The sequence below is a fragment of the Astatotilapia calliptera genome, chromosome 5, assembly GCF_900246225.1.
Source record: "Astatotilapia calliptera chromosome 5, fAstCal1.2, whole genome shotgun sequence".
NCBI lineage: Eukaryota > Metazoa > Chordata > Actinopteri > Cichliformes > Cichlidae > Astatotilapia > Astatotilapia calliptera.
In genome coordinates this window covers 11,983,036-12,001,939 of record NC_039306.1, presented here as the reverse complement: position 1 = coordinate 12,001,939, position 18,904 = coordinate 11,983,036, and the positions used below count along the sequence as shown (strand labels likewise).

General features: G+C 39.0%; 1 protein-coding gene across 5 annotated transcripts in view; it reads right to left on the bottom strand.

The window, feature by feature from the left end:
- Positions 1 to 18,477, bottom strand: part of chd6 (chromodomain helicase DNA binding protein 6) — a 93,520-nt gene extending 75,043 nt beyond the window's left edge. For 3 of the 5 annotated variants that reach the window (XM_026167271.1, XM_026167274.1, XM_026167275.1), the window contains exon 1: positions 16,877 to 17,008. The gene's annotated coding sequence lies outside the window, so the exon portion shown is untranslated. The other 2 variants (XM_026167272.1, XM_026167273.1) reach the window with 2 other exon arrangements.
- Between the last annotated feature and the right edge of the window lie 427 nt (positions 18,478 to 18,904).

Genomic DNA, 18,904 nt, shown 5'->3' with positions numbered 1-18,904 from the left:
CAATGTAGTCCCAGATTTTATGAAGGGAAATTAGACTCCAGAAGGTTGCAGCATTGGGCCTGCTATAACCATATTTAAGTCAAATAGCATAAAGCAAACTATTTTTTTATTAACTAAAGTATTATTTTAAAAACCACATGTAGTTTAATGTCATTGCTTTTTCCAAAGCATTTGAAAATAAGGATTATGAACAAGTATGAACAAGAATTGTCAGTGTGCTTATATGTGGAGAAAATGCAAATACTGAATCATTGATGACGTTTCAACCATTTCAAGATAGCAAATCCTTTAGTGAGCTAAACAGCTCCAGTAACACTTAATTTGGATGAGAGTCAGTTTTATAACACTGTCACTCCATGGAGTAAAAATCACAACTTCAGTAAAAAGACAAAGATGATGTCATGATAGATGCACTGGCATGACATCCAATTTAACAAAAACGTTTTACCTTCTGACAGATTCAATACATTTAAAGTTAAGCTACGCAGCCATTGTACATATCCAGATCTTAGTGCATGTGACAGAACAGAAACAACTTCCTCAACATTACAAATAACTAACAAATGAATGTATGTGCATACTTAGATAATCATAGATGACAGAAAAGTGCATGAAAATGGGAAACAGCAATGTAAAGAAGGTGTAAATTTCTTGTTATAGTTGAAAGGCTGCCCAAAAAAAGAAATAAAAATGAAACAAGTCTAAATGGAAGTCAAAAAGACATCCTGTGGAGGCTTTTCCTTTTTTAAAACTTCTGTGTTACATTCCTTTATCCCTGCACACCTGTCACCCATGAATATTGATGCAAGAGCATGCCGTTTCCAAATATCAAACAACCCTCTACTGCTCACTTATTTTGCAGCCTTATGTGACAGAACTCATATGCAAACACAAACAAGCGCACATGCGTGCACCACAGGGTATGTGAACAACAAAGACTGCATTTGAAATGTAAAAAACACAGAAAACACTTGCATGCAAAAATGTCTCGACTCAGACAGAGCTGTATTGTTACAATATCGTCATAATATGCCACTCACTATATATGGTCTGTTGACTAAAAATATAAAATCAGGACAAGTTGAAACACCCTAGGAATTTAATAGTCCAGGCTTGTGTATCAACAGTTTTTTCCTTTTTACAGCTGGCAGTAACAACTTAGGAAGTATGTTATAGTTTGTGCATACTGGTAGGGCTTTGCTTTTAAACTTTCAAATGTTATGATCTGTATCAAGTGTGCATTATATAAGGACATAATTTATTTATACGTTAATTATCCACATAATAGACACAATGACATAATCGTTACAGCCTTTAAATGTGTCACACTGTATTTTTGATCAAAACATTGAAAGTCAAGTTGGAAGACCAGTAAGACAATAGACTCACATTTAATAGAAGACATAAGGGTTGCAGGGATCACAGACACGTTCAATTAACGAGCAGGAGCATTATGTATTTTCTTCTATTTGATCTCAAAAAGCTCCTAAAACAGTCAGTGATCACTGTTGACCTCCCTCGGCTTTTATTACTGCTAATCATTTATTTAAGCTCAGTTTTTAAAACCTTAGCATGTAACTACAGCCCAGCCCATGCAGCAGTATATGAATGACTAACCTCGTATTGTGGATGGATTATCTCAGTTGTTCTCCTGGCTGAAGTTTGGTCCTTTTACAGCATCCTGCCATGCGATTACATTTGTTCCTGACCACCGAGAACACTCACGTTAACTTTTATCGAGTGGGAAAAAAGTTAGCTTGTTTATATTATGCTAACATAGCTGTGTCGCTAGCGGTCACGTAGCACATCGTTATATACCAGCTAGCCCAACTTCAGTAACCCTACAAACGTCACTGCTGTTTAGTTTTCTGTCTTCATTTATGCTGGAAGTGATAGCAGAGCTGTACGTGCGCCCCAGGGTGGCTGTGGCTACAATGTAGCTTGCCATCACCAGTGTGTGAATGTGTGTGTGAATGGGTGGATGACTGGATATGTAAAGCGCTTTGGGGTCCTTAGGGACTAGTAAAGCGCTATATAAATACAGGCCATTTACGTTTTAATTTGTTTCCAAAACCCTGCAGTCAGGACATGCTATATTGTATTTAGATAGAAGCTAGCGAGCTAACTCCCTGCTAACTTCTAACTCCGTTAAATGTCATAAATTCCGTTTTCATGGATGCCTGGATGTTAAACTCAATTGTTACACCTGGTAGAGCAGAACGCTGATCATTTTATTAAAGATGAAAGACTTTAGACAGTTTTTCAACTCTCAGTAATGCCATAGTGATCGTTTGATACAGTGGGGCAAAAAAGTATTTAGTCAGCCACCGATTGTGCAAGTTCCCCCACCTAAAATGATGACAGAGGTCAGTAATTTGCACCAGAGGTACACTTCAACTGTGAGAGACAGAATGTGAAAAAAAAAAAAAAATCCATGAATCCACATGGTAGGATTTGTAAAGAATTTATTCGTAAATCAGGGTGGAAAACAAGTATTTGGTCAATAACAAAAATACAACTCAATACTTTGTAACATAACCTTTGTTGGCAATAACAGAGGTCAAACGTTTACTATAGGTCTTTACCAGGGCCCTGTGCTTCGTACGTCGCTTACTACATCCAAGATCAAATGAAACATCCAAGACCAAATCATCGCGCTAACTCTGAGCTCGCTATTCCGGTTCCCCGAACACACCTGTTGTTGACGATTAGTATAGCTGGATGAAGTAATGTGAGATCACTGGGTGGCCCAACAGGGGCTACGCATCGATAGTAGAAACATTGATCGGCAACCCTTTGATTGGTCGGCGAAAATGTCGAAGGAGCGTGCTCGGTATTTTTCGGCAGCAGAGCAAGAACTCTTGAGTGAGGGATTTCAGGAGTTTCAGAGTTTAATTAAAACGCAAGGGAACACTGCAAAGGCTGCAAAAGCAAGGAGAGAGGGCTGGCAGAAAGTTGCTGACAAATTAAACTCGTAAGTAATTCAATAATAACAATAATAATGGAGTGGATTTATATAGCGCTTTTCAAGGCACCCAAAGCGCTTTACAATGCCACTATTCAGTCACTCTCACATTCACACACTGGTGGAGGCAGCTACGGTTGTAGCCACAGCTGCCCTGGGGCAGACTGACAGAAGCCAGGCTGCCATATCGCGCCATCGGCCCCTCTGGCCAACACCAGTAGGCGGTAGGGTAGATTTATTATATTACACTATATTATCCAATATTATATTACATTATATTATAATATGTTATATTTTATCCTCTGTCACATTAGAGCCACGACAGGACCCACTAGAACATGGGAACAGGTAAAAGTGAAATATAAGAATATTCTACAGAATGGTAATATTTATCACTTATATTGCTTTTCGTCTCTTGGAAAGAGACCCTGGAATAATCTGTTTGTTTATAACAGCAACCAAGAAAAGGGCAGAGCAAAAAAAAGACAGGTGGTGGTCCTGCACCCCCTCGTCAACAAGTTGGTTAAGTAAATAATATCCTCACGGGAAAATCGATATCTCTCTATGAGCACACTGTCGCGCTGAGCTAAAGGATCCTGTCTGTCCCGCAATATACGCTGAATTCTGAGGACTCTCCTTATCAATCTTGCACCTTCCGCAATGGGTTGCTCGCGTAAACGGACAGGACATGACTGCGACAGACTTCCCAAATCCACCTTCGCTTTTATAGCCGTGGTCTCTCATCTTGATTACACGAAGTAATTTACAATTACTACTCTGAAATATGAATTACATCTGTAATAATCACATACATGTAATAGAATGTTAATAGTACATTTCCCTTTTTTAGGGAATGACCTGTATGTATCTGTGTGACATCAATAAAAGGATCAGGTGCTGCATTATCTTCAGTTACATTGATGTTATTTATTTATGGTGAAACAGTGGTGGAATATCGCTGTTGCTTTCGTATGAATGACGCGGACATACCTGCGTGGCCGCGATCTAATCCTGTTTACATAAAGTAAACCTGCTCCCCAGCAGGTTTACGCTTACGGCTCTGTTGCTATGACAGCAAGTCCCGGATGGGCTTCGGGGAACCGAACGATCCAGGATCACGCGAAATCGTCAACAATCTCATCCAGCTAACTCACTTAGCGCGGTACGAAGAACAGGCCCCAGGTTTGCACACACAGTAGCTGATATTTTGGCCCATTCCTCCATGCAGATCTTCTCGAGAGCAGTGATGTTTTGGGGCTGTCGCCGAGCAACACGGACTTTCAACTCCCGCCACAGATTTTCTATGGGGTTGAGGTCTGGAGACTGGCTAGGCCACTCCAGGACTTTCAAATGCTTCTTATGGAGCCACTCCTTTGTTGCCCGGGCGGTGTGTTTTGGATCATTGTCATGTTGGAAGACCCAGCCTCGTTTCATCTTCAAAGTTCTCACTGATGGAAGGAGGTTTTGGCTCAAACTCTCACAATACATGGCCCCATTCATTCTGTCCTTAACACGGATCAGTCGTCCTGTCCCCTTGGCAGAAAAACAGCCCCATAGCATGATGTTCCCACCCCCATGCTTCTCAGTATTCTTCTTCCTCCAAACACGACGAGTTGAGTTTATACCAAAAAGTTCTACTTTGGTTTCATCTGACCACATGACATTCTCCCAATCCTCTGCTGTATCATCCATGTGCTCTCTGGCAAACTTCAGACGGGCCTGGACATGCACTGGCTTCAGCAGCGGAACACGTCTGGCACTGCGGGATTTGATTCCCTGCCGTTGTAGTGCGTTACTGATGGTGACCTTTGTTACTTTGGTCCCAGCTCTCTGCAGGTCATTCACCAGGTCCCCCCGTGTGGTTCTGGGATCTTTGCTCACCGTTCTCATGATCATTTTGACCCCACGGGATGAGATCTTGCGTGGAGCCCCAGATCGAGGGAGATTATCAGTGGTCTTGTATGTCTTCCATTTTCTGATGATTGCTCCCACAGTTGATTTTTTCACACCAAGCTGCTTGCCTATTGTAGATTCACTCTTCCCAGTCTGGTGCAGGTCTACAATACTTTTCCTGGTGTCCTTCGAAAGCTCTTTGGTCTTGGCCATGGCGGAGTTTGGAGTCTGACTGTCTGAGGCTGTGGACAGGTGTCTTTTATACAGATGATGAGTTCAAACAGGTGCCATTCATACAGGTAACGAGTGGGGGACAGAAAAACTTCTTACAGAAGACGTTACAGGTCTGTGAGAGCCAGAGATTTTCCTTGTTTGAGGTGACCAAATACTTATTTTCCACCCTAATTTACGAATAAATTCTTTACAAATCCTACCATGTGAATTCATGGATTTTTTTTTTCACATTCTGTCTCTCACAGTTGAAGTGTACCTCTGGTGCAAATTACTGACCTCTGTCATCATTTTAAGTGGGGGAACTTGCACAATCGGTGGCTGACTAAATACTTTTTTGCCCCACTGTATATGGACCTGTAGCGGAGTTTAGGTCCAGACATGGCTATTGACGTCAGACTGAACAACCGGATGTGTGTGTGCCTGTGTTCTCTATGAAAATGCAAATATTAAAATACATAAATTATACATTAAAAATTATATATATAAAAAATTTTGTCCAAACTCTAATGTAATGACTTTATTTTAAGTCATTTTTAACCAAATATGACAAAAAAAAGTTTACATTTCAGGCCACTGTAAAAACGTCTCCGTTTGCTTTTAGAAATTTTATCCAAATATTAACTGAGAAATTAATCAATAAAAGACAATAGATTTTTTTTCCTCCTCCCACTCAGTAACTACCCTTTTTCCAGTAACTGTTTTACCTGTGAAATTATCTCTATAAGGAAACGGCTCTAGGATTTTCATTTTACAACCTTAAAAAGTGGGTGTTAGGGCAGACTTATTCTAAAGCAACAGACAGAAATCCTACCAGGCCATCTCAGTGGAGAGACCCATTCTTTCTTCAGTGACCTTATTCCCGTCACTCAGTCACTTGCCCTTGCACAAAAGAGCAGAAGAGCCATACTGTTGCTGAGTCTGAGAATCATCAGGAGACAACTCGCTAGAGGGATGAAGAGGAGCAGCCGGCTGTGCTAAATCAGAACCAAATTTCAGCCCCGTTTTCCCAAACGTGTGTGTGTGTGTGTGCTAGCTTGCACAAAGAGCGGAGCGCGCCTTAAAAATGGAACACAGCTCCTCCTCACTCCATCCCTGCTTCAGCTGTTCGACGCTTCCACGAGGGAACAAACAAAGCAGCGGACAATGGTGTCAGAGGGAGCCCTGTTTAGATTCATCTTTCTCGGTTAATTACTTATCACCTCTAAATCTTAAACCCTGCTGCTGATGACACAGTTTTCATCTTTCCTTGTGCCAAGTATCCAGCCTACCTAATCTGCTATAGTGTTGTAGCATTGACATGAGCCACACATCAGAGCGCACCATTGTGTGCTATATTTAAGGTCACAAGTGAATCCCGCCTACCTTCTCCACCCAGTGAACGACATGACCATACAGCCGCTCACTAACTTACAGCATTTTACACTGAAGACTTGAGTATTGTATTACAGGCATATAATCAATGTCTATTCCTCTATTTTTATTGGTTTTATTTATCCCTGTTTATACCCTGTGATGTGTACTCTGAAATTCCTGAATGATCTTTTTCTACATTGTCTTTTAATAAAAGTTTTCATATCAGCTCACATATGTCGACATAAAAACTGATGCTAACTGATGCTAGTTTAACAAACTTTTTTTTTTAATCGTTAGGAGAAAAATCATAATATACTTGACAATCTAAATATATGCTCTTGTTAATCCAGTTATGATGAGACATAATGACCTAAATAAATCAAAATCCAACTTCCACTACCAATACATTGGAATTTCTCATATGGATGCTTTAACAGCTGAACAGATTTCACAACGATTACCATCACCATAATTTTAATGCTACACCAAACTCTCATGTGAATGCATAGCTGCCTTCTCACCCAAATGCAAAATGCAAAGTGGGATAATCGAGAGAAGACAGTGTTGCATTTCCTCTGAGGTGCTGACTCACACTAACTGAGATGCATATCGTACAATCAGTTGATCAGTTTAAATCTAATTTCTTCTGTCTCCATCCACAGAAGTGATAAACTGAAACACTAGCACATAAACTGCCCCTTAAACAACAATAAATAAGCACACCAGGAGAAAGCTGAACATAATGAAGAAATTTAATTTATCCTGTCATTTCTTCATAACTATAATAACATAATATTTATAATCACAAGCTTTAAAACTCTTTAATAAGAGTTTAATAAGGAACATGTTATACACGTTACATGGACAGCTGATCAATTTTATGGTTGGTTTAATTTAAATGGTTCAACTGAGTAGTAAACCATCAATACAGGTTTACTGTAAACATCTCAGAGTGCAACAAAGATATCTGACGGCACCATATGCCTCAATGGTGTGGAACACTTCTTTAAGATTAGATATAACACACAGAACCATGTAATGTGTATTACAATCGAAAGGTTTTAAATTACTTGACATCCTTGCATTTTTCCTTTTAGGTGCCAACATAGTACATGCAAATGATCAACCAAAGGTTCTTCTGAAAAGCTGATTTCCTCCAAAGATTAAGAGTCATTTTTTTCACTGATGCTTTCCTCTCTTACTAAATTCCATGGTAGACCTTGCACCCAAAATTCATATTACACATTAACATTTTTCATGTGGAAAAGTTACAAATAAACACTAAGTAATAACACACTAAAAGCCTTTTTGCATGGATTACTGGTATACGATTCCACCATAACAACAATGTGCAAATGCAGCATGCAGCAAAACCACTGGGCAAAACAGTGGATCACAGATAACGCAATCTGTAGAGTAACATGGACATAGGACTGCCAGCTGGGGAAAAAAAAAAAAAGAGTTTCAAATGTCACAATAAAAGTTTCCAATGCCTTTGTTCCAGCACAACTGGATTACTTTCATGTGATCATCTTCAGCAAAGAAGTAAAAAGTTTACAAGTTGCTTGAAATTCAGCTGCACATTGTGAACTGTAGAAAAATAATGAAAACTATATGTGTGGCAGCCACGATGTTCCTGTCAAGAAAGAGGTCAGTGTAGGTTTTGTTTTTTTTGTTTGTTTTAAGTTTAATGACAAATGTGTTCATGACAATATCGCAAAATGTACTGTTTGAAAGATTATTTTCTCAGATTAAATAACTTTAATGGTGACTAAAGTTATTTTTAAGTATAGAGAATTGACAATGAATCTCCTAAACAGAGCATGTACATACATACGTACAAAATACTCAATATTGGTTACATTTTTGTTAAACCAGCATTTAAAAGTATATGTTTATTAAACAAGATCATTTATAGTAAGAGAGATTGTAGGTTTCACATGAATCTTGCATTGTATAAGGTTTACATATCCGGACATTAAGGTGACCTTCCAAATTTTCTTTCTATGAACTACAATTTCAGTTGTAAGGAAGAAGTTGTTTGTTACACTTGATGTTTAAGTACAAAAGTAATTACATTATATGTATATTTTAAAGCAAAAACAGTAGAAAGATGGACTTCGTTACTTTGACACCACCCATTTTGACTAAAGAAAACAATGAGCGATGAGCATTTTTACCATGTCCATGTCAGCGGTTTATAAAACTAGATGTGAGAAGACGGCGGCGCTTCCAAATGTCAAACCACTTGTCAATCACAAGTTTTTAGCCAATGAACATACCCCAGATAATCCTCCTTTCTGAAACACAGATTTATAATACTGTTGAACTTTTTAAAATTCAACAGGACCCAAAGTGAGTGACTGAGACCAAGACCTTGCTCACAGTGTTCAGGACAGAAAGCCAATTTCCAATAGACCTCTATCAATGTTTCATCACAAGCTTCTAAATCGTTATGTGGAGAAACTTGATGAGGGAGGGACGAAAATGTTAACTTATACCTAGAGCTGGGCGATATAAGATTTTTTCATATCACGATATGTTTTTTTCATTTCAGGCAATAACGATATCTATCACGATATAAGCCAAATAACTATATTTGTAAGATTTAAATGTGCCGTTGTTCACAAGTAAAATGTGAAATAATCAGCAGCTTGTTTTGATTTAAATATTTATTTCCCATAATAAGTTCAACAGGGTAGATGTACTAAAGAAACATGAGACTTTTTCAGATAAATAAAGGCAAATATTGCAAACTACACAAAAGGCAGCCGCTAAAGCGTTTAAGTTTCAAAATAGAACAAACGAAACAGACTAAATTGTCAATTCCACTTAGAAACAAAATATTAATTCTAAAAATAAATCTTAGTTTGTTTTACAGAAGAACAGACAAAATTGACTAACTTTTGTCAATATCAAATAAACTGAGAACTAAAAGGAAATTCTCAATCTCTCCTTGTTGTATAGCTTAGCTTTTCAAACAGTTTTAACAGTTACTTTAGTCTGACAAAAGCCGAATGACGAATTAGCGCTACCAGTCAGAGATTGAGCATGCACCGGTTTATTGTATTTCCAGACTTGCTTTCGGCACAATTTATAGTGCGCGCTACTCTTTTTGTCAGACTTGAAATAGCCGAAATACCTTCACACTACGGAACTTCTATGGCTCTTCCGTTCAACAATCTCTCCGGCATTGGAACCATCATCGGTTTTTTCTTCGGTAACCTTCGCTCACGCTCTCGGTTGATTTTTCTCTAGTCGGCACACTCATTTCCTCCGTTACCCGGGCGGCACGGCGGCTGGCTGCTTCCCAAAACAAATACACATGTGTGGCTTGGCACTTGTGCTGTACGTAACAAGTCACGTGACGTGACGCTGCAGCTGTGATTGGTTCGGCTCTGCACTACTTAATTTGGATTGGCTGTTCTTCCTCTTCTTTTTTTTTTTTTTTTTTTTTTTTTAAGAGGACAAGAGCGGTGAGGTCTATTGCAATAGTTTAATTTTTCTATCGAGAAAAAGTTATTTCGCAATACATATCGTTATATCGCCCAGCTCTACTTATACCCCCGACTGAGTTTACTGATGTTGTGGAATAGGGCTGTTCGATATAATGATATATATCGGATGACGATATAAAAATATCTATTGTTTCATTTTATGCTATTGTTTGTTTCGTGGTGTCGCAAAATAAACTGTTCATGGCAATATTTTTTCATCGTTTTGATGGTCACTGTAGTGGCTATCTTAATTTCTTAAAGTTCTCTCTTTCTCTTATATTTAAGCCCTATTGTGGAATGTAATCCTGGCATTATTCCTGACTTCACACCACAAGATTTATATCATTATGTTATCAACAATAACACACATTATATTTGACAAGATATGAAGGCCTACAAAAGTTTGAATGCTTATCAGTATTTTGTGGAAAGATGGGTAACAAACCCAAGTCACTGGACTTTGCCTGGAACTGTAATCACTGGCTCAAGTGGGCCACAGTCACTGCTCAGGTATTTTCCTGATTTTTATTACATTTTGATGTTGACACACTGATATGTTGGTAAATGGTTGAGAATATCTGTATTTTCATCACTAAGCGCTGCTCTAACCTCCAGTTCGCTGCTATTGATTGATTTTTCTGTTACAGAAAAAAAATTTTGAAGTAGATCTAAAGTGGGGAGACTCGAACTTAGCAAATAAACTCTTGTGATGTAAGAATGCAATCAAACTGTTGATCAGAGGGAAAGTAGTTTAAAAGTTTTAGGACCCTAGTTTCTAATGGTAGCTGGCGTGACGTTAGCTTGTAACGTTATGTCCCTACTGCAACACGCCTAGGGATGGGTATCGTTTAGGTTTTATCCGATACCGGTGCCAAATCGGTACTTTTGAAACGGTGCCGGTGCTCAAACCGGTGCTTAAAGAATGGAGAACACAAAATTGGTCCAAAAACCTCTCATGTTCAGCTGGTTTTTTGTAAAAAGATAACAATGTTAGCCTTTTCTGCAGCTATGGGGCATATATGGTATCACTCTTGGCTGGAAGCAGTGCTTAAACAATGGAAAAAACACAAACTTTATCCAAAAACCTCTCATGTTTAGCTGTTTCCCTCTTTTTCTTTGGTCATTTTAGCCTTTTTGGCCAGGGTGAAGGGAGTATCTGCCATCAAACAAGAAGACAGCCGCATGTAGCTATGATGATGTTTGCTAGTTCACCTTACATGCATTAATGTAATAACGTGGTTAGCCTCCTCAACGTAAATTACACACGAACAACATTAAGCTACTCACGCAGAGAAGAACGGCTGCTGCTGCCATCATCATCCGTCATCATTTCTGCTACACTGGCAGGGCTAGGGGGCCAGGACTCTCCTCTTCGTGTTTTTGGGGGATGTTGCTAACTCCGGGTCTGATAACAGGCACCACACCCACAGTAGATGCGCTTGGTGTGAGGTCTCGCAGCAAGCTATCAAATACAGCGCATTTCTCGGCTTTAAAAAAAAAAAAACGCTATGCGTCGCCAGGTGTTTCATCAGATTTGAGGTGTTACCTCCTTTGACAGTATCACAGTATCAGCTTAAAGCACTTGTTGCAGGCTGCTGAGTTTGCATATTTTGCTGTGAAGTACAGCCAGACTTTTGACCGCTTCGCCTTGGGCATTTTTAATCTGTAGCTCTGCTCTAAAAGAACGTACGTACCTGGCCGTCTACTATCCTCAGAAACGTAAAATGATTGGCTAGAAGTGTATCACAGCTCAGGAAAAAAAAGCACCGAAATAAAGCACCGAAATGTGCGCTGCTTTTCGGTCTGGTTACTACCGTTTATGTCAGAACCAGTGCCATCATGGCACCGGACACCGGTACCCATCCCTAAACACGCCTGAATAAAATTAGTAGGTCATAAGTAGAACTCTACAGAACTTGACTGCATGCTGAGGTGGCAACCCCTTACCCTACCTACTCAAGTAAATTTAAATAAATGTAAGTAAATGTGTTGGGAAAAATATACTTCTAAAAGTACTTGTATTGCACCAATGGTCATTAACTTATGAGCTGCTTTAACATGAATCAAATGGCTGAATTTTATTCAGATGTGTTGCAGTAGGGACACATGTAAAAGTTTCAGGACACCGGCCATCGAGGAATGGAGTTTTAGACACGCGTCTTTGCTTCTGGGTTTAAAAAGCGATTTCCATCTTTCATACGATCTATGGTTTAACAGCACACAGGATGAACACCCAAGGCCAGGGTTGGCATTAACGTAACTCTTCATACAAAGAAAGGGAAGAAAGTTGCTTTCTACAGCTGGAGTTTGACTAACATCGACAGACATCTATACAGTATGACAGAAGGGCATTTGAAATTGTATGTTTTTTTTCCTTTATAAGTCAAACCACCTTTATTATAATATTATAATTAGTTGTTTACTGTTCAGGCTGAGCTTGAACACAAAACCTCCTACCAAAATATAATTATTAAGAAACTGCATAAATTGTATTAAATTATATGTTAGACAAAGAGTTGTGTTGGTGAGATCAATATTAGTTCCAAGGTGGAGTTTGTGCCTAATGAAGTAACCAATGACTGTATCTGCACCAACTCTAAGTTTATTCCAGTACCAAAGCTCTTTATAATCACCATTTCACAGAACTTGATACTGTGTAAATAAAAGTTAAACAGGTTAAAGAGTACTGTTTTAATAAATAAATGTGTACTTTTAAAATAAATGAATTTAAAGTTTAAATAAATATAAATAAAAACATAATACAATGATTTATAAATTATTTAAACCCGATATTTAATAGATAACAACACAAAGACATCATATCAAATGTTCTAAGAAGCATTTTTGAAAATGCATCCAAATTTGAGGTCAGCAACACTTCAGAAAAGTTAGAAGCGAATGTTTTTTGCTGCTGTGTTACATCACCTCTGTTAACCATATTCCCTTTGGAAAATGATATAGTTTTAAAAGTGAGTATTTCATTCTTGATTGATACAGGATTTCAGCAGATAAACAGTTTGTGCCATCACTTTCATATTTTTCATTTCATAAAAATCTAACTGTTTTTACTGTGAGCCAGATCTGAGGAGCGTACTATGAAGCAAGATTAATGGATAGCAATAACAAACTTAAAGTCTGAGTTTTGTGTGTCACAAAGGAGACTCTCGTTTAACTTTGCTATATCACCATGGTAAATGATGCTGAACAAATAACCGGCGCAGGTTATATCCAGCATTTCGGTTTAATAATTGACTAGATGCACCACATTTTTACTAATTCTTTTATGTATAGCATGTTTTAAGTGCAATTCAGCTTGTTTGCAGGGCAAATACATTTTATATGTGGAAGTTCTTAAGCTGCATGTCTGTGAAGATTCTCAGTCATCCAGGTCATTGTAGTCTGCGTAGTCTAAAGAAGTCCAGATGCTTTTCTTTCCAAGCTTTTTAAGCTGTAACTTACTAAAAATCACAAAAAAGCCCAGCTGTAAAGTTAGAGCAGCTCAAACTGTTTATCATATTGTCATTTGGAATGTGCATGTATTTGGTGATATGGAAAATGTATACATATTTTTATATTTGATTCTAACCTGCTGCCAAGCCACTTTTATATTGCTAGAATTGGAGCTACAAAACAAAGACCACACAGTAAGAATGCATATTGTATCAATAAAATTAATTTTACTTTAATCAGCTAATAGTCAGCATATTAATAATAATTATGAAACTTTAAATGAATCCTGTTTACAGTTTCAGATATCTAAAGTACAGCTTTTATGTTAGAAATAAACAAAGAGTGTACTGAATGTTATATTTCAAGGTTAATGATTTTCAGCAGCCTTAATGTAATTGTACTGTTAACTGTAACAGTTTCGCATTCTATTGTTATGTTCACTGTGTTCTTTATCGTTAACAGATTTAGACTTTTTAGATTCACCATTTTATCATCATCAACTGATCACATCTGATTGGAGCAGGCGACACTCATAGGGATCATTTGTTTGCGGAAGAGCGTGAAATGCCCCTTTTTAATGTGAACGTGCCGAGATCCTGAAGCAGAAAGCCTGGCTTAACAGAGAAGAGCGATAGTTTTTGTCAAGCCAGTTAATGCAAAAATGAAGGAAAAAAAACAACAAAAAAAAAACATACACCTCTGGGCTGCTGACAGTCTGCTGTGGCATGCCTGTTTTGTTTTTTTTCCTTCTTCCCTTTAACTACAGGTCCAAGCTAATGAAGGATTCCGTTTCCATGATTTCCAAAAAAGGATTAGCAATTTTAACTGGTTAGAGAGCAGGCCAGTTTCCACTTTACTTAAGTCCATCCCAACTGAACCCAAAGATGGTGACAGGGGTCCTGGATCTTGTTTATGTATACGTTTTCCTGCATGTTACAGTTGAAACTTGCATTTGTACATTGAGCAAAAATCCTGTGGTTCTCAGAGATGTTCCTAAGCACATGCACTAGTTTCCGTTTTTAATGCTGCGCTGCCCAAGGGCCAGTAGATCACAAACATTCAATACTGGTTTTCTGTATTAGACCCTGTGTACAGAGATTTCTCAGAATTTTCTGACAATATGTAAAATAGATTGTTTTTAAATGCCCTCCCCAAATCTATAGTTTTCCCTGTTCGAACATTTTATTAAATGTCTTATTTGCATCAAATTTATTACAAATAAGAATTTACAGTTTCAGTATTTGATCATCTGCCTTTGGTTTATTTTCACACAAACACATATTAAATAATTTACAAATCATTGCAATCTCTCTTTTATTTACATGTTATAAAGACAAAAGTTTTAACTGATACCGTCACAGAGATATTATTTCAAGAAAATGTCAATTTCTGGAGCTTTATTTGGCAGGAAACCTCTTAGTCTTGTTACACTGAGCTGAGCTGTGTTTGTGTCATTTGTCAAACAGATTAAAAACAATATGTTGGAACGCAATCCAATGTAAAATCACTACTAAACAGTTGATTTATAGTTGAACTGACACCACTCTGAATGTGAACAAAAAAAAAAAAAGAGCATTAAAATCTTGTGTGTGGCACAGTATTACATTAAACTGTGTAGGTGTGCCTAATAAAGTGGAGAGGGAATGACTCACAGATTATCAGTACGTATCTGGATTTATTATTAAATAATACAATGGTTCAGGTTTTTCTGATCAATGAAGTAGACGAACGCACTTTTATTTGGTTTAGATGGAGAAAAAGCTCTTGCAGAATATGTTCAAACACTGAGCATGCAGTTCTCTACAACAGGTGGCTCTTTTAGAGCTTTCCTTGTGAGAACTGTCTGCCTGTTACCTCAACTAACATTTTTTTAAGTTAATATTTTTTTTCTATGACAAAGCAATATCTGTTTAAAGACTGTCAATTTTTGGTCACAAATAAATAAATCTAAAAATAACCATTAGCAAGGTAATGGTGTGATCTAACAGGAAGGAAAGATGTTCAATACTACTATTCAACTTTCAGTTATTCTAACCTCGGTGCCAACTGATGTCAGCTGCTGTAAAAATTCCCATGGAGTCAACATCCGGCATCGGTATGAGAATAATAGCACAGAAGATTCTTAACTATTTATATAAATTTATGTAATTAAGTTGAGCTTTGTGTACTACAGTGTACACAAATGTGCACTGCTTGAACTGTCAGCTGTCTCAACAACTGAGAAAAGGGGAAAAGAGAAAAGAAAAGTTTTTTTCATTCCCTCTGCTTTCTCAATGATGGAGTTAAAGAAACGCAGCAGTTCTGCAAGTCAAAATTAAAAAGCCTGTCTACTTGTCCAGGATAGGTGTACAAGTAGGCAGACAGGCGCATTCAGGACAGAGTTTTCAAATAGCCTACATGTCTTTTTCCTCCCACAGTCAAAAGACATGCATCCTTTATCTTTTGGCTGTAGCACACCAAAACAAGGCCAACATGCAAATACTGGGTCACCATGCCTCCTGGTGACCAAAGTGAGTCATACTGCAAACCACCAAAGAAAATCCTGAGAATTGACAATGCAACTTTTCAGCTCTCACAAACTGACTGAATTAAACTAAATGCATTCCTAGCAACAGATAGGAGCAGTTATTTATGTCAAATACAAAGGACTACTTCCAGCCTTACACCATACCAACTGGTAAGGGAAAACATCCTGTACATATGCTGGACTTGCATTTATAGAAGTCTTTTCTAGTCTTACTGACCACTCAAAGCACTCTACACCACAAGCCACATTCACAACCTTAGTCTTCCAGACTGGACAGTAGAGTCAGAACAGATTGGGTAAAAACAATTTAAGAGTTTCCACTTATCCTACACATAAACATTCTTTGCAACACTATTAATCTCCAAGTCATTGTAATAGGGATTATCGTTTAGTACCCTTTGTCTGTGCACCTGGCCAGGTGAAAATGTAGGGATTTAGGGACAACACTTTCACTTAATGACTCAGTGTGCTTGCATGACTCATTATGTCCCCGAATACACACCTGGCTGTTATAGCTACAAATGTTTCATAAGGGGCTATGAGGCTAACAAACTAGCTTTTATCAAAGCTCTTTGAGGTTTTGGCTATAATGAATGCTAGCAGACGCATAGGCTAGCGCACAGCTAGCATGAATGTTGCAAGGCACTGGATTGCCACAAGTTGGGAGGGCTAGCTAGGAGGAAAAAAAATAAGTTCCCGGCGAGTAAAAAGCCGACTTGGGGCGAAAAGCACAAAACACACACCGGACACACCGACAGAGAAAAGGATACACTGTGTCCCATTTCATGTTAGCCCCCGTAGCTACCGCGCTAGCTTTCTCCGCTAGCTCTGTAATGTCACTGCATCGCTGTTGTAAATACATTATAACAGCCCTCTCCTTACACGTGTGGAGAGCCTCTAAAACTCCTTCTCGGGGACATCTCTCCACCGAAAAAACCTCCCCAGCGGGCTGCTCACCTGCTCCGGACACCGGACACACGCTCTCACCGGCGAGACATCCCCCCGGTTAGCCCGAAAAACACTGGCGCTTTTTATTTCCAAGGACACAAAATCGCCATGACAGTTTAGAAAAATGCATAAAAAATTAGCAGGCAGAGGAGGGAGGGGAGAGAGAGAGAGGGAGAGAGAGATGAGGAGGGGAGGGGAGGGGAGAGATGAGGAGGGGAGGGGAGAGGAGGGGAGGGTAAGGGAAGAGAGGAGGAGAGGAGGGAGGAGAGAAGGGAAGAGGGAGGGAGAATAGAGGAACTCCACGCAATATCTATTTAATCCACATAAAGCTACCAGCTCCGCGGAGTTCATTCAGTCTGGATGCTGGAGTTCTGCACTGCCAGTCTAGACACAGCCACGCGCACGCACGTTCACAAAGACAAGCCGCATCCTAAGTCAAAGGGCGCTTCTTACCTAAAATGGCCACTGCAGCAGCCAAAACACAAACAGCATTTTATTTGGTGGAAGTTTAGCAGCAGCGGCGGCGGTGTGGCTGCTGCAGCCAGCCTAACCTTACCACTTTGATCCAGTAGCAGCTCAGCGTTTCACATTTTTCCATTGGCTGCAGCCTAGCGCAGCTGGCTCCATGCATATTTCCATTGGCCCCGCAGCTGTCAAGCAAGCAAAAACGAGCCACTCTCTCCCGGGTTTGTCTGAGAGCTATCGCGGCAGCCCCAGGCAACACCATTGTGTATTGTGTGTATTTTCCACCCTTCCTGCTGATTCGCATAGATGTCAGCCTCATGCCCACTGCCTCTTGCTTTTTTTTAGGTGGTGGTGGTGTTGTGTTGTTGTCCTTACCGCAGATTTGCCGGGAAATCCTTCTCGTACCGGGAGAAGCTTCCCACCGCACCGACCGGCTGCCTCCTGCTGCTGTCATTGAAGGAATGAAAAAAACAAGAGGGGAGCGTTCAGTTTTCAACCCCCCCGATGCAACAAAACGAAGGGGTTTACATTTCTCCTCTGCTGGCTGCATCCACCAATCATGTCGCTTTTTACTCCTCCATCATTACCGGGTTTGAAGGGCGGAAGAAAAGAAATAAGACATTCCACGTCTTTTGCAGATCGGGTTGCGTTTCCCGGATGTTGAGCTTCGTTGCTGGACTTAAATTGCTGTTTGTGAGATGCAGGATGTATCAGATGTTAACTTTTGCCTTTTTAGGGATCTGTTTCGCTAGAAGGCTGATCCGAGTGTGTCTTCTGAGAAGACTTGGAACCTCTCTTTGTTTCCAGCTTCACCTGGAGTGCGCTGACTTTTAGCATCACCAGCCCGTTACCTTCTTCCATTATTCTCCAGCTAAACACGCTTTTTATGATACACAATAAACTTTTATTCAGAGCCTATTCAATCCCTTGTAGCTGTGTGTGTCAGGAACCTCTGACTTCAAAGAGACACATCACAAATTTATAGTCACATGTTGACATTTGGGACTTAAAGTTTGACTTTGTTCAAAAGACTATGACCCCATCTTAAACTCTTTTTTTCTTTAACTTTCAACCATACTACGCAATCTTCATTATTGATTATCACTGACCCTTTACTTACTCATCCTAGGTGGCTTAAAAGCTAAAAAAAAAAAAAAAAAAAAAAAGATTCCCTGTGCTGATTCTGTTATAGTTATAGTTACTGTGTGTAAATATGTTTGAGTCCATTATTGTTACAGGTGCACTATAGCATCTACATTTTCATTAGTATTTCAAGCAGAGGTGTTGGGGAATAAACTATTTGTACGTATTAACAGTTTACCTCAAACACATTTTTAAACAAACAATAAAACAATTATCTAGACAAATGTGTTTATGTTTTTTCCTTCCTTTTAATAATGAAACCGTATGTATCAAACCTAATTTTGAACATTTAAAATCCCATATTGTATCAAAGTTACATTTACAAATATCAACATATTTCTTGTCAAATTACTGCCATCTATAGTTGTGCTATAATCCTGAACATTCCTCTGAACTCTGTTGTTCAAACTTGACTTATTAAGATGAATT